Below are 26,050 nucleotides of genomic sequence, written 5' to 3' on the forward strand. Positions count from 1 at the left end.
ATAGATCATTTGCACCCCCAGCTTCCAGCAGGTCCTTGGTTCACTCGGACTGCCTTCATTCAGACTTTAAGGAAACCTGAATCTTGGGGTTTCCAGGTGTGGTATCAGGAGTGAGTTTGGAGAAGTGAGGTTGCAGGGCTTCGGATGGCCAGGGATAGACTGTGGTCTGGAGATGGCGAGCGTGGTCCTACTTCTATTCCCAGAGGCATCACCTCTATCAGATAAAGCCTTTCTGTTACAGGAGCCCTAATTAATGCAGGCACTGATTTGTTCTTTCTACTGAGTACTTCAGATGAATGATTACTGGGTGCCACTGGTGTTATCTCTCATGTATCTTTAATAAAAAGAACAATGGCTACAACTTCCAGTAGCCTTGCTGTGTTCGGGAGCCCTGGGCCAAGGCCTTCACATTCGTTATTCCATGTAACCCATGTGCCACCTGATGAGGCAGCTCTCAGGCTTGATTTCCCTCACCGCCTAGAGGAAGGAACTTAGGCTCAAAGAGTTTCAGTGAATTTCTCAAGGTCGCACTGCTAGAAAGAGGTAAGGCGGGTTTCACACCAAGGCTTGTTTGATTTCCTAGCACTTAACCACTTGCCATCATGCTGTTATGTTTTAATGTTAAGGGGAAGTGAGAAATGTAATAATAGAACTGGGGCAAGGTGGCAGTAAAAATGAGATAGCACTGTCGCATCACTCTTATAGCTACCCTCTCTCAGTGAGTCAGTCCCCTTATATCCCAGAGGGGCTCAAGTACTGATGAGGCTGAATGAGTGAGGAAGGTATCTTGGGAAGGCATCTGACTCCTGATTCCAGAGTTGGTCCAGCCAAGTAGGGGATTCCTCAAGGTCATGTCATGGAGGGAAGGGGAAGAGGGGAGGGGCTGGGAACCCCTGCTGGTCTAGAGAGCTAGACACTCGTCAGCTCTGTGACCTTTGAGAAGCTTCTTAACCTCTCTGGGCTTGCCTCTGTTTTGTACCACGGGGAGGCTAGGCTGTGTGTGTTGCTGGTTCAGGCAGCCTACGATGCAATGACTTTCAGAGAGGCGAACAGTGGGACTTCCCTGGTGGTTCAGTGATTAGAACTCTGTGCTTCCTCTGCAGAGGGCATAGGTTCCATCCCTGGTTGGCGAACTCAGATCCCACAAGCTGCACAAATTGGTCAAGAAGAAAAAAAAAAGGGGGGGGGGAGAGAGAGAGAGAGAGACAAAGAGAGACAGCTGTCCTAGATGACACAGGCTAGGAAAGTGTCTGAGCATGCCGGTCCCACCTGGGTGCTTGCCCTCTAATGCTGTGTCAGTTCTTGGCTGCCTTGTGTCACCCTAGGGTTCCTCTTTGCTGAGAGCCATCAGCTGTCTGCTGGGTCCAGTGCTTTGCTCTAGCAGGGTGGTGAGGGGCTCAGGCTCACGTTTTGACACCCTCGTTTACGCTCTGTGCCTCAGTTTCCCCCTCTGCAAAATGGGAGTCATTCTGGTGCTTTCCTTGTGGGTTTGTCTGAAGACTAAAGGAAACATTCATGTGAAATGCTCAGGCTTCTTCTTCTCCTGGTGCCAGGCACATGGATCTACTGCTTCAAAGTTAACTCTACCTAGGAACAGTTAGACTTAAGTCAGCAAACATTTGCCTCCCTGGAGCTAGCCCCATAGGTTGGTGCTGGGGGAACGCAGAAACACAGCCATCGTCTGTTATCCCAGAGTGGCCAGTTATGCTCGCCAGAAATAGAGGTTAATGTGGAATTTGGGGTATGAGGTGTCTGCTGGGGATCAATGCCTTTGAAAGGGAGGAGCTGAAAATAAGACGGTACACAGGAAGAACTGGGCATGTGCTGCAGGCCTGAGAACACTTTGGGCAGCCCAGCAGGGAACGCTGGTATGAGGTTGTTTTAAAGGGTGTCCCACACTGTACACCTTCCTATCCCTGCTTTATCCACTGGCCAGAGGCAGGCCACCCCAGAAAGACCGTGACCCTGGGAGAGACAGCTCAGGCACACAGTAGGGCTGACCCACTGGAGACTTTGTGCGGGCTGGAAAACATGTCTACACTTGCAGGGGGATCTGAGCAATACGATGGGATATTGACCATGCTTAAGGAGTTTATAAACAGCAGAGGGCATGAGGAGATGACAGGTGGGCCAGGGAGAGGTTCCCGGAGCCTGGCTGAGCCAATGACAGCCTGGCTACGGGGAGAACTTGGGTTCTTGTATAGACTCAGAGATCAAGTAGACCCGTGTCCTGTGCCTACAGAGGGAAGTGAGGCCCAAGGTCAGAAACCTGGGGGAACAAGGGGGCGCTGGGAGAAGAAAAAGCCAGGCTGAGCAGACCTCACGTCCTAACCTCTGAGCCACGGATGGGTGTCAGGGGAGAGAGGGAGAGAGCATTTCTTTTGTTTGTGAGACATTGTTGTTGTTTAGTCGCTAAGTTGTGTCCTACTCTTTTGTGACCCCATATTAATGGGAGGAAAATTCAGAAATTTTTAGGCGTAATCTAGGTTGTGTCTCCCAGGAGGAAACCATACAAGTGATTTATTTAGTAAGGAAGCACTTCCAGGGATGACCTGCAAGGGAGAAGGGGAAGCAGGAAAAAGAAAAGAGAAGGGAAGGAAGCAAGCAGGGGGTGCAGTCAGGCAAGTCCCCACCTGGCTTGTGCCATAGGCCTCCCAGTCTAAGGGAGCCAGGTTCCCACACTTCTGCCCTCATCAGCCCATGACCAAGAGCCACCGAGGGAGTAGGCCAACCCCCAGGCATGTCCAGTTACCTGCACAGTTGTGCAGAGGGGCTCCCTTCTCGTAGGCTGAGGGTGGTCCTCCTGAAGCGCAGTGTAGGTGCTGGGTGTTAGAAGGAAAAGCACAGTAAGAGGCAGTGAGCAGACAGGGAGCCCATACAAAGGTTCTAAAGGGATTCAAGGGGATGTGGGCGGGACGCCACGCCAACTGCTGTCACAAGGAGCACTGTCTAGAGAAACAACAGCAGCTGATCCTCGCCCTCCTCCCGCCATCTGCTGCTTCGAGGAACTGAGCCTGGAATCCTGGGCCAGTGTCCATTTTGCTATTTCATCTGAGCTTCACCCTTTTCCATAGAAACTGGGGAGCCAGAAAGAACATTTCTTGATGCTGAGCACCTAACAGGCTGCAGGGAGACCGATGCTCTGGTTCAGGGGGAGGCATCCATCTACTCCTGCTGAGGGCTCTCAGTTTCAACTCATTATCAAGCGCGCTGCCATGGCTTCAGAGCTGGCCATGAGTGCCTGGGGCCCTGGGCAGCCCTCTCTAGGCAACCGCTTGTCAGCAGTCAGAGCCTGGCCCCCACCCACTGGCTGATGCTTCTAGCCCATTAGAACTTGCTGGAAGACTCAGGAAACAGAGGACTCAGGTACGACCCAGCCACACAGGAATTGTGTTGGCCTGGACGACACTGAGCTCTGATCTGAAGTGAGTGAAGCCAGGCCCCTGGGTTGGGGTGGAGGGGAGGGGAGGGGTGCCACCTCCTTCCTAGGCAAAGAAATAACAATGAGAGCCCCATGAATACAAAGCCGCCTTCTCAGACCCTCCCACTTTTTCAGGCCTGCACTGTGAGTTCTGACAAAGCACAGGGCCAGGGCCCCTGAGATGTTACCTCCTGAAACAAAGGGCTGGATCCCGCTCCAGCCTCCTCTGACTGCTTTTTGTCCTGAGGGGTTCACGTCTAAGCCAGATCAGTTGTTCAGTATTTTGGTTATATGCCCTCCTGGTCCCAGTTCGGCAAGGCCCCTGCCCACTTCACTCCTAGAGAGAGAGGGAAGCGGGACTGGCTTTGTCCTCAACATCTAAGCAGCAAAAAAGAAAAGAAGAGGCAGCCAGGAGTCAGGTGTCTTCCCCAAAGCCCCACCACCATTGCACTGCTCTATCCCCCTTCCTATGGGAAAGCAGTGCCCTGTGAGCTCACCGATGCCCAGCTCGGGGGCCACCTTGCCTCCCCATCCCACGTGGGGGCCAGCCTGGAGCCAAGTTGTCAAGGTGGCGCCTTCCCCCACCTTCACCGTGTGGACCATGCCGACATTTCTCAACACCTCCCACTCCCTCCCGCTCTCCAGTTTTTCTTAGGTTTGGCATCCTTCCAATCCCACAGGAATTCAGCTGATAAATGAATTCATACTCAAAGGTTATGACTTAATTTGTCACCCCCATCCAGGAGCTATTTGCACTGAAAAGCGATCCACGAGGGAGAGGGCGATGTTTACCTGCGAAGCACGCCTTTCTAAGGGGGATGGGGAAAGTCAGGCAGTGTGGCCTTCGGGCAGCCCCCTTCAGATCACCACCAAGGTGATCCTTTCTTTCCACAAATTCCAGCCACAGGGACTTCCCCGTTTCGGGTGTGCACTGGGATGGCCTGGGGGGGGGGGGGGCGGGGGGGGGGGCTTGAGACTGACCCGACTACAGATTCCTGGACCTCAGAGATGTGATTAAGTAGGTCTGCAGGGGGCCCAGACATCTACATTTTAACCTGCTCATCACTTTCTGATGCAAATTGTCCACGGACCAAATACTTGGGTATTAGTTTCTTCGGGCCGCCCTAGCAAAGTACCATAGACTGAGTGGCTTAAACAACAGAAATCTCTTTCCGTGCAGCTCTTGGAGGTTAGAAGTCCAAGACCAAGGTGTCATTGGTTTCTCCTGAGACCTCTCTCTAGCTTGCAGATGGCTACCTTCTCACTGTGTCCTCACATGGCGTTCGCTCTGTCCATGCACACTCCTGGGGTCTCTGTGTGTCCCAGTTCCTCTTATATGGACACTAGTCAGATGGGATGAAGGCCCACCTTAAGGGCCTTATATTAACTTAGTCATCTATGTAGCGGCTCTGGGCTCTGAATGTAGTCACGTTTCTAAAGTCCTGGGGGTTGGAGCTTCAACAGATTAATTGCATGGGGAGGAGGGGATGTAATCCAGCCCATAAAAGGCATGCAGAAATAACAAAAATAAAAAGGCGTTTATGAAGGGTCAGCGGAAGTCAAGTTGTCCATTCTTTCCAGAAACTGCTAGAGAGAAAATCCTCCCAGGTTGAAAGAGATGGTGCAGGAAGCACTAGGGAGCCGCCAGTGAAGGGGAGGCTGCTGGGCCTTGTACAGCGCCCTCTGATGGCACTGCTGGCCTCTGTTTAGGCAACCACCTTGGCTCACCCTCTAAAGTGCCTTTCCTGCTGTTCTTCTTCCTTGGTTTTGAAACAGCGTTTCTTCCAGGAGCTTCTTGGGAGAGAACAGCATTTGGCGCTGGTATCAGCGCTGCCGCCTGAGGCAGCCCTCGCCTCCGCCTTCGAGGATGTTTCTTCCCCCAGAAGGAAGCCAAGGACCCTTCACCCTTCCCATTCATCATCACCACGGGCAATCTCATTACAGCCTTGTCTTAAAAGAGGTCCTCATTTACAATGGAGACTTCTTCCTTATGAAAATGTAACATCTTGAACTATGTTTTTATGGCCCCCTTTTTGAAAAATAAAAAAGGAAATTAATTAATTTCCTTGTACACGGGAAAGACTCATGAGGTCTTGCTTGGTTTTCGTGGAAAGGATGCTCTCTCCCTTTCTCTCTCTCTCTCTCTTTCTCTCTCGCTGCCTCCCGCTGTGTGACAGTGAAATGCTAAAATGATTTTGGCAGGAGAATATTCTCAAAGGCTGTTTTTATTTCAGCGGCAGAAGAGTATCTCACAACGCAGGCTGCACCTCTGCCCTGTGGGGCTGTTTCTAATTGCACGAGGTGAGCTGCAGAAATCCTTCCCCCAGCCGGGCGGGGAGAAAGCGGCCAGGAACCTAAGAAAGATAATCATGTCTGCCACACTCAGCGCTCACCACTTAAAGGAATTAACTTGTTGGAATAAAATATTTTTATGGGTTCAGAAAACTATGCTTTAGAATAATGAGGCTGACCCCTTCCTCACGCACTGCAATCACTGGGGTTTGTTTCTTCTCTCTGTAATCACAACATGCGATCTTCCTCTTTGCTCACACCTCTGTAGGCAAGACTGGCTGCGAATACTTTAGATTATCACCTTCTCATTTTCAGTGTGAAATAATTGCCCAAGGATGGAAACTGACAAACAAGAAGGTAGATTTCGGAAAGCAGCCCACTTGTTATTTAGGCTAGTCTAAGCAGATGGAGACAGGTGCGTTCTGTCTCATCAACTTCTCCCAACCTCACACTCATCCCTTCAGAAAATGAATTGTGCTTTCGAAGACCTGGATTGATGTAAAATTTTGAAGTCAGTGGGGATGCTGATATGTTTAATTAAAAACCTATACTATCCAGCAGCATAAAGGTACGAGGTTCCAGGGTGAGGAAGGGTAAACCCCAAGGGATTTGTTCTTAGTACCACTTATTACTGGCTGTGTGGCCTTGAACAAATTACCTAACCTCTCTGGGCCTCAGTGTTCGAATGTATAAGAACGACACAATGATAATGATACTTTATGAGATGGTGAGGGCTGAAACAATGATCAGCATATAGGAAACTGATATCAGCTATTCTTACTTATGCTTTTGGAAAAGAAAGAAAGGATGCCTTTTTTTCCTCTCCATCAAACGTATCTGTTAAGCACTGTGCTTGGGTATAAGGAAAAGTAATCAAAACCCCTGTCCCCAAGGAGCTCATAATTCATGCATGTGCCTGATATGTAAACAAGTTACTGTAATATACAACAAAAATTTTAATAAGTGCTGAGCGAGGGTAATAGCAATATCGAATGGGGGCCATAAGAGGAGAAACACTGAATGGGAGGAGAAGGTGGAAGGATGAAGGAGGTGGCATTTAAGCTGGACCTTGGCAGGATAAAAGATCTCTGAAAGCAGAAAACAAAAGAAAGATGTTCCAGACTGTGGGAGTGCCAGGAACACAGGCAAGGTAGAAGTCCATAGCACATTTAGAGAAAGGCAAGAATCCTGTGATGTTGAAAGGAAGGAATGGAGGGGACCTGGGGCTGGAAGGGTAGTTAGAGGCTCCCTCCCACCCCAGTCCTGCAACAACCTGGCATCCTGATTTTTATTTCCAGGAGAAAGAAGTGGAGATGATATGGAGTAGTAAGCGCTCCTCATTTTTTTTTTTTTTTCCTGAATGAGTTCGAGAAAAAAAAAAAATTTGAATAATGAGCAAAGTCCTAGAGTTACCAACTCTCATTTAGTAGAAAGAGCCCCCGATTCTGTCCATACAGGTCATTTATTACACCCGGAGAAATCTTTGTAGTCACTACAAAAGTGCAGCTACCTCCAGGGTACGATGCAGCCGCTATTTAACTGTCACGTAACATGACAATCCAGTGTCCTATTAAGGCGAAAATTTAATTGTGAAGACGGGTACCATATTTAACTGCAATCCTGGGGGGAATTTAGGTTGACAGGCTGTAATTACCCAAACTGGAATGTGGCCAGGACACACCTACTCTTTGCCAAAAGAGCTACGGGGGTTTCAACCAAGGCAGGCAGGCCGGCGGAAGCTGCGGGTTTTGGAGGGTGGGGAATCGGCTCTTGCGGCCCCACAGCGCCCCCTAACAGAGCTCCTGGCCAGCGCAGGCGCCGCGGGGAGCCGGCGCCTTTGGCCCCTACAGCCCCTCCCTGCCTCCACCTGGCTCCAGGGCATCGTGCATTATCAGAAACTTCCAATTTCAGGTTGCGAGGCTGTGGGTTCTGCAGGCAGGTTTTTGCTGTATCTTATCTATGTCTGTCTGTCTGTTTGGCCCTCTCTGTATGTCTCTCCCCGCGTCCTGCTCCTGCTGTTTCTCTCTTATCATTGATGGAAGTGCTTGTCCTGATAAAATAATTACCCACCAGAGCACAGTGGTTCTGATCACCAGCTGCTGTTTCTACATGGAGATCAATTAGAAGCATGTTTTCACTGGGGAAGTGGGCTGGTAGGGCCCGTTTACTAAAAATCCCATTAGGATTCTTACTGTGAAATGCGTTATACTTTGGTCTTCCAATTCAGTTGCTACCAGCAAAAAGAAAAATTGGACCAAGATAAGGTGGAAATGTGGCTTGCTGATGTCATTGAAGGGTTAAAAGGGAGAAAGTTCTGGGCTGTGAGCAGCAGTGTGAATAAATGTGGTCTTAATTTAAGGTTATGGATTTTTTAAAAAGCCTTGCTTTTTGTCTTCAGAAGTCTTTGCATTCGTATCAGTTAAAAAATAATTTAGACAGAAAATAAATGTTGGAGCAAACTCAAATTATTATGTGCATTTTAAATAAACCTTTGTTTTCTGCGGCAGACATAGCATATGAATAATAACATTAATAATGATCACGATAATTTGTCAACCGATGATCTTTTCCCTCAAACCTTCCGGGCTCTTGGTTCCCAGCTTGGTTTTTTAACTTAGCTGATTCTTCCTCTTGAGAGGAGCTGATAATAACAACCCTTACTCCCTCTGCAGGGTAGAAGAGCCCCAAAGCCCAGGGTTTAGTCCAAATTCCAGAGTTCACTTTCACCCTAATAAGCTGTGTGACCTTGAGCAAGTTGCTTAACATCTCTGAAAGTGAAAGTTGCTCAGTTGTGTCCGACTCTTTGGGACTCCATGGATTGCATAGTCCATGGAATTCTCTAGGCCAGAATACTGGAGTGGGTAGCATTTCCCTTCTCCAGGGGATCTTCCCAACCCAGGGATCAAACCCAGGTCTCCCGCATTGCAGACGGATCTTTACCAGCTGAGCCACAAGGGAAGCCCCAAACGTCTCTGGCCAGCTGTTAAAGGACAGAATGGTCTTGCAAGGGGATGAATGGAGCTGAAATGTGAAAAATGAACAGCAGTGTGGTAGTATCACCTTGGAAGATACTTTTCCTTATTTTTAAGACAAAAGTTTTGAAAGAGCAAAAGCAACTTCAACAAGCACAGTTATTAGATGGCACACTGGAGAAAGTTACATTAAGACAACTTTTTTTAAGGCTAATGGATATTTTCTATTTCGTTTCTAAGGACATACACACACGTGTACACATGTAGGTATACTTTCATCATAGGGAAATTCACTGAAAATAGTCACTTTTTTGCTTTGCTGGAAAGATATTTTAATTGCTCTACAAAGGCAACAACAGCAGCACTGAGGTATTAGTTTCTATTTAATTTTTCTCATAGTATAAAACTGTCCAGATATGACAAACTGAAGAATATGTAAGGTTGAACCATATGAAATTGCCATTTCTGTAGATCAAAAAGAGTTGAATGTAAGAAATTTCGTATGGTTCAAACTAAAAATGTATATATGTATATGGTATGTGTATGTATGTATATATATATGTGTATGTATATATATGCCTTTTTATATATAATAAGATACAATTGAGAGAACTGTGATTCTTCTTATTTCTCTAGGGAATATTTTCTCAGTGGAAGATTGGTACATCCTTCATATTCTTATCCTCATATTAAGATGACATAAGACTTACTAACAGAAGACACTTTAGCATCCCAGGTTACATTTCTAAACATGGGGGCAGGCCCTGATTTGGTCCTGTAAGAATGGAATGAGAAGTCAATATGTGGAAAGATCACTTAGAGGCACTAGCAGGGCTGGCTTCTAGCAAAGGGAAAGCATGCCCTGTTCACCTGTTCACCTGACGGCAGTTATCCCAGTGGAGTTGGACCCAGCGGGACTCCTTTGCACAGCTTCACTCAGAGGATGGAGATCATAATATATGTCCCTGGGGAGAGATGCTTTTTAGCACAGTTTATTGGCAATTATTTTTTATTAGAGATTTTAAAAATTAAAAATACAAGTATTATACCCAGGAATAATTTCAGGAGCAGTTAATGTAATAGAATGTTCTAGGATATTTTCAAAAGAAAAAAATAGGGCTGCTGGGGGGTAGGGAAATTTCCATGAATAAAGTGAGTACGTTCCAAAGTGAGTAATGATATAATTCCAGAAAGGAGCAATCAAATTTTACTTCCTTATTTTTATTTATATACTTATGTCTTTATTTGTTGTTTTTTCCACCTCTGTAGAACAGCCAGAATAACCAGACCAAGTGCTCCTGAAACATATTGTTTTAGTGGAGATAGCTATAAATTTTCATTGTGAAAAGTCAATACATTATGGGAAAGTATAAAAGAAGAAAGTAAGAGAAGAAAGTAATCTCACCCTTCAAGAAGTATGATTTTAGAGCACTTTCACTAAAATGTTTTTCTACACGCACACACTTTTTAAAATGCCTGAAAAAAAAAAACAATTCTACATCCCCAGTCTCCAGCTTTCTTTGTTTCCTTTAGTGACATCTAGATGTCATGGATGCCTTTCCATATTTGTAGATATTGAGCTACTGATGTTTTTAAAGGACTGTATACTTAACCAATCAGCCACTGATACACATTTAGATAGCTTCCAGTTTTGCTACTATAAAACTCACTGAGGTAACCAGTCTTATTGTACACATCTTGTTGTAATTGTTTGATTTATTCCTTAGGATTCATTCATAGAGGTGAAATCCATGAGTAGAAAGACAATGTTTTTGTTATTCATTGCCAAATTACTCTCCAGAAAGGCTATGCCTATTTATAATCTCATTAGTGGCAAAAGTAAATACCCATTCCCCCCTCACTTGGCCTGAAGATGATCTGTATGTTTTATCTTTGCCAATCTGATAAATGAATAATTATATTCTATTGTTTAGCTTCACTGGTAATCAAAGTGATGCCATATAAAACAGCATATCTTTACATATATGGTCAACTTGTATTTCTTCTCTTTTGTATTACCTGCTTAGGCCTTTGGCCCATTTTTCTGTTTGGGTATTCCTCACTTTCTTATTGATTCTAAGAGTACTTTACATATTAAGGATCTTCTTCTTTCAATTGCTGTCTGTGTAAAACATTTTGCCCAGGTTTTCATTTGTCCTCTAATTGTATATGGCATTTTATATTTTTTGCAATGCCAAAGTTTCAACATTTTAATGTGTTAAAGCAGTTAATATTTTTCTTAGAATTTTAGTCTTCAGGATCACTCTAGAAAGCCAGCATATTCACCTGCATTTTATTTTTCCAGTCATACTGAGGTACACTACAGTGATAGCTCTCTTTTCCCTCCAAATCATGTTTCTCATTAATTTCCAAAGGTTCTGGAATGAAGGCATGAGGGACTTTGCCTACCAGAGCAGAGAAAACATGACTATTAATAGTAATACTTGACATTTCTATTTTCAATGTGCTATAGGATGACTAATTAGTCCCCCTTTCAACTTAGACCCAAGGATCACCCTGGCTGCCATTCATTCACACTGCAGGGAAAGCTGTGACATTCCACTTGGTGGCTTACATTCTACCTGCATGCCTGTCTGTATGTGCTCAGTCATGTCCGACTCTCTGCAACCCCATGGGCTGCTGCCCGCCGGGCTCCTCTGTCCACGGGATTTCCCAGCTCAAGAATACCTACCTGGCCAGGACTGAAATACAAGCTCCGCATCTGTGCTTAAATTAAAGTGAGGCAATTTCTTCCACAGAGGCTGGCAGAGTCCCAGGATGCCCTCAGATAGTGGGGATGAGTTCTCTGGATGAAACCCCATAGGCTGTCTCTTCCTGCTCCCTGCCCAAGGGAAATCATATTGGCCTGGCCAAAAAGCTCATTCGGTTTCCCCATCTTCCAGAAAAACCCAAACAAACTTTTCGGCCAACCCAATATGATCTCTAAGATGGTTTGCAACCTGGAGTTTTCTGACTTTAACTTGGACCTCAGACGGGATTGTACTACTTGTTAATTCACTGCTAAAATTTGACTATCAGGATACCTATGGCAAGAGTCAGGGAGGATGAAGAAAAAAGGAGGAAATGAGTAAACAGAAAATGCCAGCTAATTTGGTGAAGGGTGGGCTCCCAAGCTCCCCCCACCCCCCCAGGAAACTCATTCCTACCACAAAAGTCAAACTGCATGCTGGGGACTGGGCTAGGGGCTGAGTAAACCACGCTGTTTTGCAGCTGCTGTGGAGTCGGACGTGACCTGTTGTGTGGATTGTGTGGACAGGACAAGGCAGCACGGAGGAGAGGCTTGCAGGGGAGTGGCCTCTTTGCTGAGATCTGATAGATGCACCGGAGTTGGTCAGGAAAGGGCAAAGCTTTGCAGGCAGGAAGAAATGCAGGCAACATGCAATCTTTTGGGAAGAGTGGAATGGGAGGGACGCGGGAGAGCCAGATTCAGCAAAGATAAAGGCTGATAGCAGTGCTTTTCCTGTTATCTTTGGAGAAGGACTAGGCTTTTTCCCCTCCAGTGTGTCACAGATGATATTTTTGTAATAAGATGCAATAAAAATGGCTTAACACAACATTAGCAGACATTCAAAATATAAACTTTATTATTAGATTCAGCAGACAAAAATCATTCTGTCAAATTGCTATAAAAGTTTTGATTATTCTTAGTTGCTATCCTTATCTCATTGCATATTGGCAGCAGTTTGCCTACTGATATGGGTCCGCAAAATGTGCTTTTTGAGCAGCACTGAGCAAGAGCTTTCTGGGAAGGTGATGGGATCAGCAGTGTCAAGTGATGCCAAGGTGGTAAGTAAAAGGAGGTTTGGTACAATGTCCTTCGAATGTTCCAACAAACATGCTGTGTTATGCTAACTTGCTTCAGTTGTGTCCGACTCTGTGTGACCCTATGGACTGTAGCCCACCAGGCTCCTCTGTCCATGGGATTCTTCAGGCAAGAATACCAGCGTGGGTTGCCATGCCCTCCTCCAGGGGATCTTCCCAGCCCAGGGATTGAACCCAAGGCTCTTACATCCCCTGCACTGGCAGGCAGGTTGTTTACCACTAGCGCCACCTGGGAAGACAGTAGCAACAAATACATAGTTGCAAAGAGCGCTTTCCCTGCAGTGGTTGAGACAGAAGGCAGAAGACCCCAGCAGCATTCACAGCAACTAAAACATGTGGACGTGAAGATGAACTAAACTGGAAATGCTTAGGCTTTATATTGATAAATATCAGCCTTTTAAAAAGGTATCTATTTATTTGGCTGCGTCAGATCTTAGTTTTGGCACTTGGGATCAGTTGCTCCTCGAATGTGGGATCTTAACTCCCTAGTCAGGATTGAACCCAAGTATCCTGCATTGCAAGGCAGATTCTTAACCACTCGACCACCAGGGAAGTCCCGACATCAGCCTTGTTTACACAGAACAGTTAACCCCCGCCCCCAAATTCTATGTTGTGACAAGGAATAAGGACAGATAGTAACTGGATAAAGTCTATTGTGTAGTAGAAAATGTATCAGTTTGAGTCTGGGAAACTAGACTATCAGTGGAGCCAGGCAGTCATAAGCTGTGTGACCTTGGATAAATCATTCACTCCATTCTGGTCTTCAGTTGCCTTCTCTGCCAGATGAGGGGATCATACAAGATGAACCTGTCCCCCAATGTGAGCAACCAGAATCTGTGCTAAGACCCTCTACATTCTCAGTGTTGGTGTGGAAACCACTTCTGGGTCCAGCTGGGAAGGAGAAGAAAAAATCCGAAGGCATCCTGACCTGCTCTGAGCTTTGAGAAAGCCCAAAGCGAAGGTGGTGCGGGAGAGGGCGTGGGGAGTGAAGTCATGATTCTGATGCCAGCTGGGCAGGAGTCGAGGAGACTCAGCAGTGGGGCGCTTTTTCCTTTTCTGCCCAGACCCCTCTGAAGTGTCAGGGGTGCTGGCTAGATCACTGGTCCTCATCTTTGTCCTTTCTGTAGCTCAGAAATCAACCTGTCGTCCTGTCTTTACAGTCCCTGATATCACAGCATCCAAATTCAGCAAATCATGAAGTGTCCTGCAGGTCTTTCTCACATCCATTATGTATTATCTTTGAACATCACTTCTAGCTTTATAGACCTTACTTGAACTGTCTCCTGCATTTCCTTCTGGGCAGAATTAACAGAGGCACTGTGCGGTCACAGACACACACACGTGCACATACGCACACGGGCTTTGTTCAGTCAGAGCAGAAGAAAGCAGTTCAGTGGGCCCAGGTAAACAATGAATTGCCACGTGCTCCCTGCAGAGTGGCTTCCTGACAATGGACAGGGTTGAACGCAGGGGCTCTTTTCCGTGGGTCTTCTCATAGCTGAATGTCGCTCCCTGCCATTAAGTGAAACTGGAACAAGCCATTTGGGTGACTGCAACCACATCTGGCTGAAGTGCCCAGCTGTTGCTCTTTCCTCCCTCCGCTTTTCAGTCCCCGTGATGGGGGCTCATTATGGCTGCGATGCTTGCTGATGACATTAATGCACTGTGCTGCTTCTCCATCGCACGTGCCATCTGCTCCCATAAGCCCCGTGGGGTAAGTGGTAGGTAATTGTTTCCCATCGGTAGTCCATTTTCTCAGATAAAGGATGCGAGATTCAAAAATAAACATCCACTCTGAGCCATTGCCGTGAGGCCAGTGTGGATCCGGGGGCAGCCACCCCATCTACTACGAGTAGTGTGGGTGAGGCTGCTTTCCTCGTAATTTGAGTCGAAGGGCAATTTGATTCATTAACAGTGGCTCTGGGAGATGAAGAGTTTCAGGGAGAGAACACAGGCAAAAAAAAAAAAACCCTGAGAGTTCTTATAAAGCAGTAAGGTCAGTGGAAGAAAGAAGGGGAAAGATGGAGAGAAAAATTGGTGATTCATCAGCGAAGGGTTACTAGTGGATGGAAATGGAAGATAAGAGCCCACATAGTTTCAGCGGTGGGAACTGGGCCTGGGCACCACGACCTCAGCTTCTCAGCTGTAGTTAGCTGGGGCTTCGGCTCTCTCAGCAAGGACCAAGGTTCCCGAATGGAACTGAAGACATGGCATGTCAGGCAGCGCCAGGCGTGGCTCAGAAAATGGGCAGAGAGTGAAAGATGGGGTGATGCCAAAGAGGAATCAAAAGGCCAACTTACGGCAATGATGTTGGGGGAGAAATGAAATTTAGCCGCATCTTCAGACTCCCAGGGTGATTGATAGGGTTTACTTTTTTTTTTTTCTTAAGGAAATTGCATGCTGTGGTTCACTTTTAACCTGTTTTCCTTTAAGAACTGCCACACAGCATCCTCGGTTTGACTTTCACCTCCCCTCAAAGCTCATCCCCACATACATCAGTCACTTATTCAACAAATATTTATTGCGGTCCTGCCGGATGCCAGGCTCTATTCTCGCTGGGGGTTCGTCATGGGCCTCTGGATCTGGGCAAGCCCAGGTTTGCCATTTGCCGCTGCAAATCTGTAACCCCTCCAAACTCAGGCTTTTGGATCTCTCCAGTGGGGTAATTGTACTGATTTCCTGTGATTGTTATGAGAACCAAGCGAGACTTTATGTGTGGCTCAGGCCAGAGGCAGGAAAGGGCCTCAGTAAACATGGGGGCTGGGAAGATAAGCACCCCTCCTTTCCAGCACTGGACCCATCTCTTCGCATCCTTTCATCATCCCCGCGGTCCTCTCACATATCCTCCACTTAGCTGAAGTCTGGTGCTCCTGTCCGCTCAGGCCCCTCCTGTGCCCCTACTTCCAGGAACTCCCCCATCCCTCTGTAGGGCAGAGGAAGGGCAGAGCTCCCCTCCCAGGGGCAGCTGAGGTGGTCTGGAGGGGTCACCTTCCAGTAGCCTTCCTGCTTACCCAGTGCTCCTGAGTTAGGAGAAGGATTCCCTAACGCCAGGCTTCTTCCAATCGCAGTCAGTCTCGCTAATTGATTCATGTTATTTTATTTTCTGTACTGGTGGTTAGGGCCTCAAGCAATTTTATGCAAATTAATGAACCTTATGCAAATGAGGGCATCCCTAGACTAATTGCACACAAAATGGAAGCTTTGTGGGCACCTCCCCCATTCAAGTGTGCCCTGACTCCTTCTCATCCTTTAAATTACTCCCAAACTCCCCCATCTCTGCAAGGCCCCAAGATCAACCGCCTCCCCTTCTACCAGCCTCCCTACCTGAGGCTCCTTGGTGGCCATTTTGGAATATTCAAGGTATGGCATCAGCCCTGTTTGCAAGGGCTGGTGGCTGCCTGGTGTCCCAGGAAACCATAGCCTTGGGGGATACCCTTCCCTTCTAGCTCCAGGGGTCCCTGTTGCCAATCTTAGGCCCATCTTTGGTCCCAGCAGATTGACAACTACTCTCAGGAAGGTGTTGTCTTAAGTGAGGTTTCCTAGAAGCAAGCAGAATCGGAGCTAGGAATTGAGGTGTGAGTGGAGAAGTCTGTGAGGAAGCAAGGGAAGGAGGATGGGGCAGGGGAAAGCTGAAAGGACTTGAGTTCGGGTAAGTCTTCATTCAGCCCGATTCCTTGGGAAGCTCTGGAATTGCTCACCCTGAGGCAACTACTTGGGTTTGTACCCACTTCCAGGCCCTGCTTAGAGAGACATTGGCTGTCAGTAGCCCCAGGCCCAGGGGGCAGAGATGATTATCTCCCAGACGTTTGGAGGGCAAGGGGGCGTCCATGTGAGAAGGAGTCAGTTAACACACAGCACTTGGGGGATGGGTGTTCCAGTTCAGGCTGGGCACCAATGTGCATCTCTTTTCCAAGCACTCCATGAAATGCTAGGTCATGACCACTGAGATCAAGGCCTTTCCATTTCTTTCTTTCTTTGGTTAACCTAATTTAATTTTAACATCCCTTCAAAGCAGGCACTTAAATCATCCCCTTTTTATAAATGTGATAGCTAGTGTTCAGGGCAAGTTGCCACCTGCTTCCAAGGTCATATGCCCAGCAAACCTCCCTGACAGAAGAGGGATTTGAACTTGGACTCATTGACTTTCCCAGGGGGAGGGGGGCAGGGGGCATAGGGCTTTTGCATCCAGCCCCTCCGACGTCCAAGGTCAAGGGTGTGCCACATCAGAGCTCATGCACACCTGGCTTTTCTCAAGAGTCCTCTTTCCCTGTGGCTCCTTTTTACAAAATCCCTCATGGAAATGTGTGTAGGGGAGTGTTGGGGTGCTGGGGTGATAGCAGACAAGAAGCAGAGCCCAAGATTTCCCATCCTTTCCCCCTTCCATCCTGCCCCTTCCTTTCCTCCTAGATCCCATGGTCCCATTTGCCCTTCCCCTCCTGCTCCCTCCCTTCTCCTCTTGGACCACTTTCCCCACCTTCACTTCCTCCTCCTTCCTCTCCCCTCTCCCCATTTCCACCCCCATCCTTCCCCTTTCTCTCCACCATCTTCCTATTACGATTCTTCCTTAAGATGCCTTCACCCCCTCAACTGCTCCCTGACTCCCAGAGGGCTGCCGCCCACTCCCCAGCCCTTCCCCCTAGATGAGCCAAAGCCTGTCTCTCTGAGCCCAGGGCTCCGGGCGTGCTCAGCACTGTACCGGAGAAGGCAGCATCTCAGCTTCCCACCCATGCCCCCACTCCTGCTGGGGCAGGGGAACAGGAAGGGCCACCCTGGGCTGCCCTGAGTGCCAGGACGGCGCTTGCTTGCGCGGCTTGCTTGGCTCGCTGAGCACGCAGGGGCTTTAGAGCTGCCAGGACAGACTTGGAGGCGGTACCTGGATCCGCCTCGGCGTGGCAGTCTAGCTCGAGAGAGGGCGCAGGCCTGGAGCTGAGTGAAAGCGCGGCTGGAGGAGATCAGTGGATCGTGACTCGGGGAGCAGCCTGCTGCCAGGCAGCACCCGCGCCGCCCTCCCCCCGGGAGAATGGCCTAGGGAGGAGCGCGCTGCAGATCCACGTGGCTGCAAGAAGCTAAGTGATGAGGGGCTCCGCGCCTGGGCCCCACACTCCCTGCCCTTTGCATCAGCAGGAAAGCCCAAGTTGACCCGCCCTCTTCCTGAAAAGTGTTCCCAACGCTGGGCAACTGGCCAAGGAATGTAATCATTAAAGCCAGTAGCCAGTATTGCAAGAGCGCTTACCACGGATCTGGCATGGCGCTAAGTCCTCCCATTTTACAGAGAAGGAAACCGGAAGCACACTGAAATTAAATCACACAGCTGGTAAGTCGTAGAGGCAGAATTCAAACACAGGAGGTCTGCCTCCAGAATCCGGATCCTTAACCACCGCACTGACAGCCTCCCTGTGCTCAATCCGGATACTCCAGAGGTTCAGAGAAAGGATGAGAGAATGATCTGGAAACACTTTGTCAAGATAGCAGCCAGAGAGGCAATCCCATTTCTCTTGGGCAGGTGGCCACAAACCTGGGGTTTCTCTCTACCCTTTCACTGCATGGATGGGCTGCATGCCCATGACTTCCTGTGTCCCTGGTCCTGCTGGCGGCTCTGGCTAAACGTCAAGCCATCAGGGCCTTAAATACTGTGTATTTCTTCTCTCCTTGGAGCGCTTCCTGGGGTCTGCCCACACCACTGCCTTAACCTTGTACCCCGCCGTCCCCCAGTGCGCATCCCTGTGGGCGGCAGTGTAACCTACAACCCCTGCCACTCTTCCCACCATCACCCAGGTGACTGAATATCTAGAATGAGTCATCAGGGGCCCAGCTCTGCTGTAAAGGAAGGAAGGCAGCATATCACCATGTGTCCTACGTTGTCCCCTGTGAATGGAGCCCAGAACTGACACCTTCCAAGATCCCTTCTCGTTCAGGCGGTGTGAAAACAGCAGCCATTTGTCAAGGCCCCCGTCCGTTCCAGGCTCCTGAGAAACATTATTGCTCTTCCTCCCAGCACCTCCAAAAGACAAGTGTCATTATCCTCTTTTCTCTACCACTTTAGAGGGAAGAAAGCTGAGACTTGGAAAGGTTAAGTGACCTCCTAGCCAAAGGTCTCTGCAGGAAGTCTCCTGATTCCCATGTGTGCTCAATCATTCAGTTGTGTCTGACTCTTCGCGACCCCACGGACTGTAGCCTGCCAGGCTCCTCTGTCCATGGGATTTTTAAGGCAAGAATACTGGAGTGGGGTGCCATTTCCTCCTCCAGGAGATCTTCCTGACCCAGGGACTGAACCCGAGACTCCTGCGTCTCCTGCATTGGCAGGTGGGTTCTTTACCACTGCGCCACCTGGGAAGCCTCCTCCTGACTCCCAAACTTCTCCTTTCCCCACATCGTGTCTCCCTAATGATATCAGAGAAGAGCTCTGCGGTCAGCTTCCAGGCTCCTCCTGCCTTTCTTGCTCCTTCTCCTTCCTTTCTTCTAATTTTCTAAAGGTGAAATTTCTACCTGCCCTTGGTTGGGAGGCAAGATAAGACAGGGGGCCCTTCCTTCTGCCCAAAGAAGGAGCAGTTGGAATGGTCCCTTTCCCTTCCCTCCATCAGCACTCCGCTCCTGACAGTTACCCAGGTGTGATAGGATGCAGATATAAAGCTGGAGGTATGTCAGGGTCGAGGGCACCACCAGAACATGTGTGCGTGTGTGCACTGGAGGGCATGCCTGGAGCAGATGTGCACCTGCACGCCCAGCAGTATCTGTAACAGGGAGCAGAGTAGATTTGAACAGATCAGGAAGGAATTTTTCCTGCCGGCTCATTCGACGCTTTGTTCTCACGGTGATGCAGGTGGCTGAAAGCTGGAGCCGGAGAGCTGGGAGGCTGAGGGCTGTGTGCACCCCAGCTTCATGAGACCCATCTTCCAGCTGCCCACAGAGCTGAGACGCAAGGCTCTGGGTCGCCTTTGCAATGGAAGCGTATTTTGTTTGCTTGGAGTGTCCAAAGGGGACAAAGCTGGAAAGGAAGTCTGGGTTCTGGAAAACTCCTGGCACTTCTGGGTAGTGGGAGGGAAAAGAAAGAATCCTGAAGAAGATCAGACTTCCCCAGCCCTCTACCAGGGGAGACACCTTTGACTTCTGGGACTTCAGGGGTGGGGAGGTGTGCTCAGAGGACTGCAGTGGTAGTTTAAGCTTCGCAGGAAGACCTTGGCTGGAACCTCCCAGCTGATGCTGAAGCTGACCCTCCAATACTTTGGCCATCTGATGTGAAGAGCCAACTCACTGCAAAAGACCCTAATGCTGGGAAAGATTGAAGGTAGGAGGAGAAGGGGGTGACAGAGGATGAGATGGTTGGATGGTATCACCGATTCAATGGACATGAGTTTGAGCAAGCTCCGGGAGATAGTAAAGGACAGGGGAGCCTGGTGTGCTGCAGTTCTTGGGGTCACAAAGAGTCAGACACGACTGAGCAACTGAACTGAACTGAACTGAACTCCCAGCCAGTTGCCTTAGCATGAAACTAAGGCAGAAAGGAGAAGCAGGAGGGGCCAGTTGTCCTGTCCTAAGAGGACCCAGATTGCATAAGTACTTGTGCCAAATGCCTGGGGAAACCTCTCTGTGTGGTCCAGTGCCCCACCCCCACATTCCTGTCCCTGCCAGACGGTCTGGACCTCGGTGCATTCTCATTACCAGGGCTGTCATCTGCAATGCAGGCAAGGGCAAGTGCCTCCTCTCCTGCTGGTGTGCTGAGACATTAGGTCCAGGGGCACATCAATCTCTTTCACAGCACAGTTTCATGCTAAGAACAGACAGCTTCTGTTAGGGAACCCCACAAATGCAAAGTCTTGGGTATCATAGACACAGCTTCCAGAAGATAGACTGAGGCCTAATCCCAGCAGATGCGTGTCTCCATCCCTTCACGGTCACTCAGCTTTGGCACACATACCGGAGTTATTAGGGGAAGTACAATGATAAGGCCACCGAGTGGCCTCTGCACGTTTCATGGCCAGGAAGAGAGGAAAGCTGGGGACATTCATGTTTCAGATTACTGATCACTCCCTGGGAGTTGGAGCGACCCCCGAGCTTCCCACACACAGGGACAGGCAGAATTTCTGGAAACTAGAGTGGTTCCCCAGTCTGTGTCCCGATCTGACCTGGGTGGACCAGCTTTGCTGGAAGGAAAGCTTTTGCAGCCCTTACTCAGAGTTTTCTTTCAGCCAGTGCCTCCCCATCCTCATTCACAGGAAAGACGAGGGATGAAATCTTAAAGAAAAATGCTCCCTGCCTCCATCCTCCCCTCTGACCCGACAGTGTCCCTCCTAGAAGGCTGAGTCAGCCTGGCCAGGGCCCGCCTCCTGCAGGCCCCTGCTGACTCCGGCTTCTGAGTGGATTTGTAATGAAATTCAAATGAGATCGAGGTTATCCCGGGTGAATGAGGCTGCTCCTCATCCCTCCTTTCTCTGGAGGGGGCTGCAGACTGTAGATGTCAACCTCCTTCAAGAACTGTTTTTGAAAGTGGAGTTAGACTGGATGGAGAGGATACAGGTCAGAGTAGGAGGGGGAAAGGCCCTTGTGGTCCATCCTAGTCCCGTGGTTGCAATTCCAGAGCCAGAAAGAAAAGGAATAGGTCACTTCCACCCCTCATCAGAACACCTGTGTGCCGTTGAGATCTTCAGGAGGCTTCTGGAGTGAGCTTGCCACTGCTGTGCATGCAGGCATCGCTGCATGCAAACCCCAGGCCCATTCCAGTCATCGGCTTGAGAACTGAACTCAGCACAGTGGGAAGGGCATAGGCTTCATTGCCTCTGCTGGCTGAGACTGCTGTTTTAATTTTCAGCTGCGTGTTTTCTTTTACCACCTGAAGCAGTAGCCCATCTCTGTGTTCTCCCTACACAGACAGGATGCAGTCTGCTGACCCCAGGAGCATCCACTGAGAACCACACTGAAAGGAAGTGAAAGTGTTAGTTGCTCAGTTGTATCCAACTCTTTGTGACCCCATGCACTGTAGCCCAGCAGGCTCCTCTGTCCATGGGATTCTCCAGGCAAGAATACTAGAGCAGGTTTCCATTCCCTTCTCCAGGGGATCTTCCCGACTTAGAGACTGAACCCGGGTCTCCATTGCAGGCAGACTCTTTACCATCTGAGTCACCAGGGAAGCTGAGAACCACACTGGCCAGGACTAAAAGCCTAGGGCTTTCTGCCCTGGAGTCGGCGCCACTTCCTGAGACCATGGGGCAGGCCCAGCTTGGCCAGGCAGCGCTGTGGAAGTCTGGTCTCCAGCCTGCGGGATTCCAGCAAGGTGCCATTTCCATATTCTCTGGCAATAACTAATTAGCGATTATAAAGCTCTTTGAAATATGAAGTGTTGCATGATAATATCTGTAATGAGTCTGATTCTTTCCCTCTTGCATGCGAGGCAGGCGAGGTGGGGGGGAGTAGGTTTTACACCATTAAGGGGAGTTGGGCTGCCAGGCAGCTTCTTTCCCGAGGGGCACCAGAGTCCTGGTCTAATCAAGTGGTCCTGGGGAGGAGGCCTGGCAGTGCAGCCCACTGGCAAAGCAGCACTTTGATCCCCGCCCTCCTCCAGTCTTCTAACCAACCCCATCAGCTGCTTACACACTTCAGACTTACCCTCCCCTGGGTAGGAGGAGGAAGGGGCAGTGAGGATGATGGATGGAAAGGGGAGAAGAGAAAGGTGGAGTTAGGGTGAGGAGAATGAGTTGGGCTCGTGGTCTCCTTAATGTGATTTAGAATTTCATATTAATATATCACCTCAGAAAAAAATTAATGAGAAATGTGAAGAAAATAGGATAATGAATATGATAATATATGGGGAATGCTTTGGGCTTCTTGGAACAAAGGTGCAAGGAATTATTGCTATGATTTTCTCACGGTGCATATATATTTTTATTAAACTCTAAAAAAAAAAATGCCAGTAGATTCACTTCTTTGCAAGGTATTAACACCCCGCAGAGGAGTCGTTCTTCAATTAGTTGCCTGAGCCTCGGCCCACCTCTTGACTGTTTTCCTGTCACTCTTCTGGAGACTTCCAGCTTAAGGGACGCAGAGTGTAGATTAGAACAGTCAGTGGCTTTGCCTGGAGCGTCTGGCGCGCACCTGCCTGGAGAGATGGTTTCCTGAGAAGGTGGGGCTCAGGAGGGCTGGAAGTAGGATGGAGGGGAATTGAATGCAAAACAGAAATAGCAGTCAGGGTTCTAGATGGATGAAAACTTGGGGAAAGAGCAACTTCCTTGTGTCCAGTCTCCTGGCCGCCCTGCCCAAGGGTCTACTCAGGCCAGACCTCTTTTTAAAGATTCAGACATCATTAAATGTCAGTTCTCAGTTGGAAGGGAATTTTGTGGGGCTACCTTACTAAGGGACCACAGAGACTAGAATGAAGATGAAAGTGAAAAAAGTGAAAGTTTTAGTCACTCAGTCATGTCTGACTCTTTGCAACCCCATGGACAATAGCCAGCCAGGCTCCTCTGTCCATGGAATTCTCCAGGCAAGAATATTGCAATGGGCTGCCATTTTCCTCCAGGGCATCTTCCCGACCCAGGAATTGAACCTGGGTCTCCTGCATTGCAGGCAGATTCTTTACCATCTGGGCCACCAGGGAAACTGAAAGACAAAGATGAGACCTTTACAATTGCTATTTCTCACTTCCCTATACCAGTGGTTCTCACCACACAGTCCCTAGACAGCAGCCTCAGCATCACCTGGAATTTATCAGAAATGCACATCCCAGGGGCCCCACCCCAGACCGAGTGCATCGGAAATTCTGGGTGTGAGGCCCAACAGTCTGTGTTTTAACAAGTCCTTTCACACACTCAAGTTGGAGAACCCAGACTTAGGAATGAGTAAGCTCCAGAAGTTGCAGATTGTTCTGCTTCAAGAAAAAAAAAAAATTGGGGGGTGGACTGCCTTTGGTAAAAATGCATTAACTATGTGCAAAAGCTAAATAGGTAATGGGAAGGTCTGGAGACTGAATGTCACAAGTCAGATGTCCCAGAAAGCTGACTCTGAGATGGAGTTTAGCAAGTGGAATGGCTACTAGGGAACACCCTTGACATCTGTACCTTTGGTGAGGGCCAGGGGGAGGAAGCGGGAGAAGGCAGAGGAGAGTTTGAGTTGTGATGTAGGCCTGGAGACACCCTTGGCGGTCCCACAAGGAGCTCTGGAGTTTGAATGGCCCATCAGTGATACAATGAGTTGAGGCAAGATGACTAGACCTTTACACCCCATGTCAAGTGATCAGGGGGTGTGGGTTGCTCTAGGAGAGGCATGCTCTTGGTCCTATGGGTTCCACCAGTCACTAGCTGGGTGACCTCGACCAAATTTCTCTCTGCCTCTCTGAGCGTGTTTCTTAGTAGGAATTGTTAAGTATTAGATAAAACTGTTCAGAAAGGACCTAGGAAATTTTAAATACTTTCTTTCACTCAATGAATATTGAGGGCCAACTATATGTCAGACTAGGGATGCCCTCCTCCCTGGCTTTATAGAATTGACAGTCTCATGGAGGTGATCAGAAGTCCACAAACACAAATATTTGACTGCAAACTGTGGTGTTACCACACTTCAGAACAGAACAGGCTGTCAAAGAAGATACAAAGGGATCTATTTTAAATGGAGAGTTGGGGCTGGGGTCTCTCCAGTTGCTATATAAAGTGGAAGAATGAAGGATGAGAAGTTTTCTGGGGGTGGTGGGGGATGTAAAGAAATTTGGCACAAAAAGAGCAGCAGGTGCAAAGGGCCTGAGGTAGGCAGGGGCTTGGCTTATTAAGGAGCCAGAGTGAGGATAGAAGGAACTGGATGCAGAGCCCTGAGGGCTTTGCTTAGGAGTCTGGGCTTTCTGCCTGGTGGAGTGGGAAGCCATCAGGATGGTTTAAGTAGGGGAATGCTAATGACAATGACTGCTCTGGCTGCTAAGTGGAGAGTAGATTGCAGAAGACAGTGTAAGAACACTTAGGGATGATGGCTCTGTCCTGCCGAGATGATGGTGGCTGGGACTGTGTAATGTCATGGAGGTGGAGAGCTGTGGGCAGGTTCCAAACATCCTGGAGGGGGCGCTGATGGGACTTGGTGGTGGTTGTAAAGTGATGGGTGAAGGAGAGGAAGAAGCCAGCTCCGGGTCCTTGGTTTTTGACTGGAGCAGCTGAGCAGAGTCTAAATGTCTGTTGAATTGAATCGAGGAGGAGGGTTTGAGACAACTCAGGGGCTGTTGCAATACAAGCAGCAGAGAATTTGGATGGCTAACCGAAAGGAGCCTACTACACACAGTGAGAAGGAAAAGAACAAGGAGGAGGAAAAGGAGAAGGAAGAAAAGCAGATGATGAAGCAAGCCATCAACAACTAATAGTCACCAAGCACTTGCCATGGGCCATGTGCTATTCTAAGCACTATCCTATCTTACTATCCTTGACAGCTGTTCAATGAAGCTTATAAATTTATTATACTCATTTTACATATGAGGAAAGGGGGACCAGAGAGGTTATGCAACTTGCCTGAGGTCACACAGCCAGCAAGTGGTGCTGTCAGCTTTTGAACCAGGCAACTCGGTTTCTGCAGCCTGAGCTTCAACACCCTGTACCTTTGTGGCCCTCACAGTAGCAGCTGCTGTTAAACATGCATCCACGTGGACTCCCTGAGCTGTCTCACATACCTTGTCAATACTTCTTCCACAACCCCCATTTCACTACTGGGAAATCTGAAGGCGCAGAGGTTCGATAACTTGCTCGAGGTCACTCGGCTTGAAAAGGGCTGAACCAGGGTTCAAACTAAAGTCAGTCTGACTTCAAAGGCCCAGTTGAAACCATGATACTGCACCTTTTACCCAGAGACATTCAGGCGATCTGCAAGAGGAAGGAGACAAAATAAGCTTGTTATATTTCTTTCTAATGGCCAGCTTTCCTGCCTGTGATAGTACAGAGACACGCTGGCTGTCTTCCCCCTTCCTGTTCCTTGATAGGCTCTCAGAATCTTCTTGGAACTAAAGTCTTCACCCTTCGTCCATCTATCCATCTGTCAATGCATCTAGCCAGCTTACCTTGACACACAACCATGTGCTTAGTTCTGTTCTAGGTCCCATGGTGCATCCAAAATGAATGTAACCCAGTGTCCCTGACCTCAGGAATTCTACCATCTAGTTGGAGAAGAGTAAGAACCATTCATGTAGCTCTCTTTGGTATCCCAAGCACCTTCCCCTGTTTGTACCATTGATTCTTCTAATGTTTAGCACAAGCCCTTCACAAATGAGGAGACTGAACTCTGCCAAGCTGTGCTCTAGTTCTTGGCCCACAGGAATGGTAAAATTGTACATGCTGGTGAGCCACTAAGTGTGTGGAAACTTCTGAATGGCCAAACAATGTATCCCATCGCACATCCCCCACTCCCCCTACAACTGTGACTTTGACATTCCTCCCACCAAGAGGCGGAGTCCGATTCCCCTCACCTTGAGTCCAAATGAGCTTAGGACTCCTTTGACGATAAAGGACTGTGAACACCACACTGATTTTTCAAGACTGGGCCATAAAAGGTGATGTAGCATCCACCT

The sequence above is a fragment of the Ovis canadensis genome, chromosome X (genome assembly GCF_042477335.2).
Source record: "Ovis canadensis isolate MfBH-ARS-UI-01 breed Bighorn chromosome X, ARS-UI_OviCan_v2, whole genome shotgun sequence".
In the NCBI taxonomy this organism is placed as follows: Eukaryota; Metazoa; Chordata; class Mammalia; order Artiodactyla; family Bovidae; genus Ovis; species Ovis canadensis.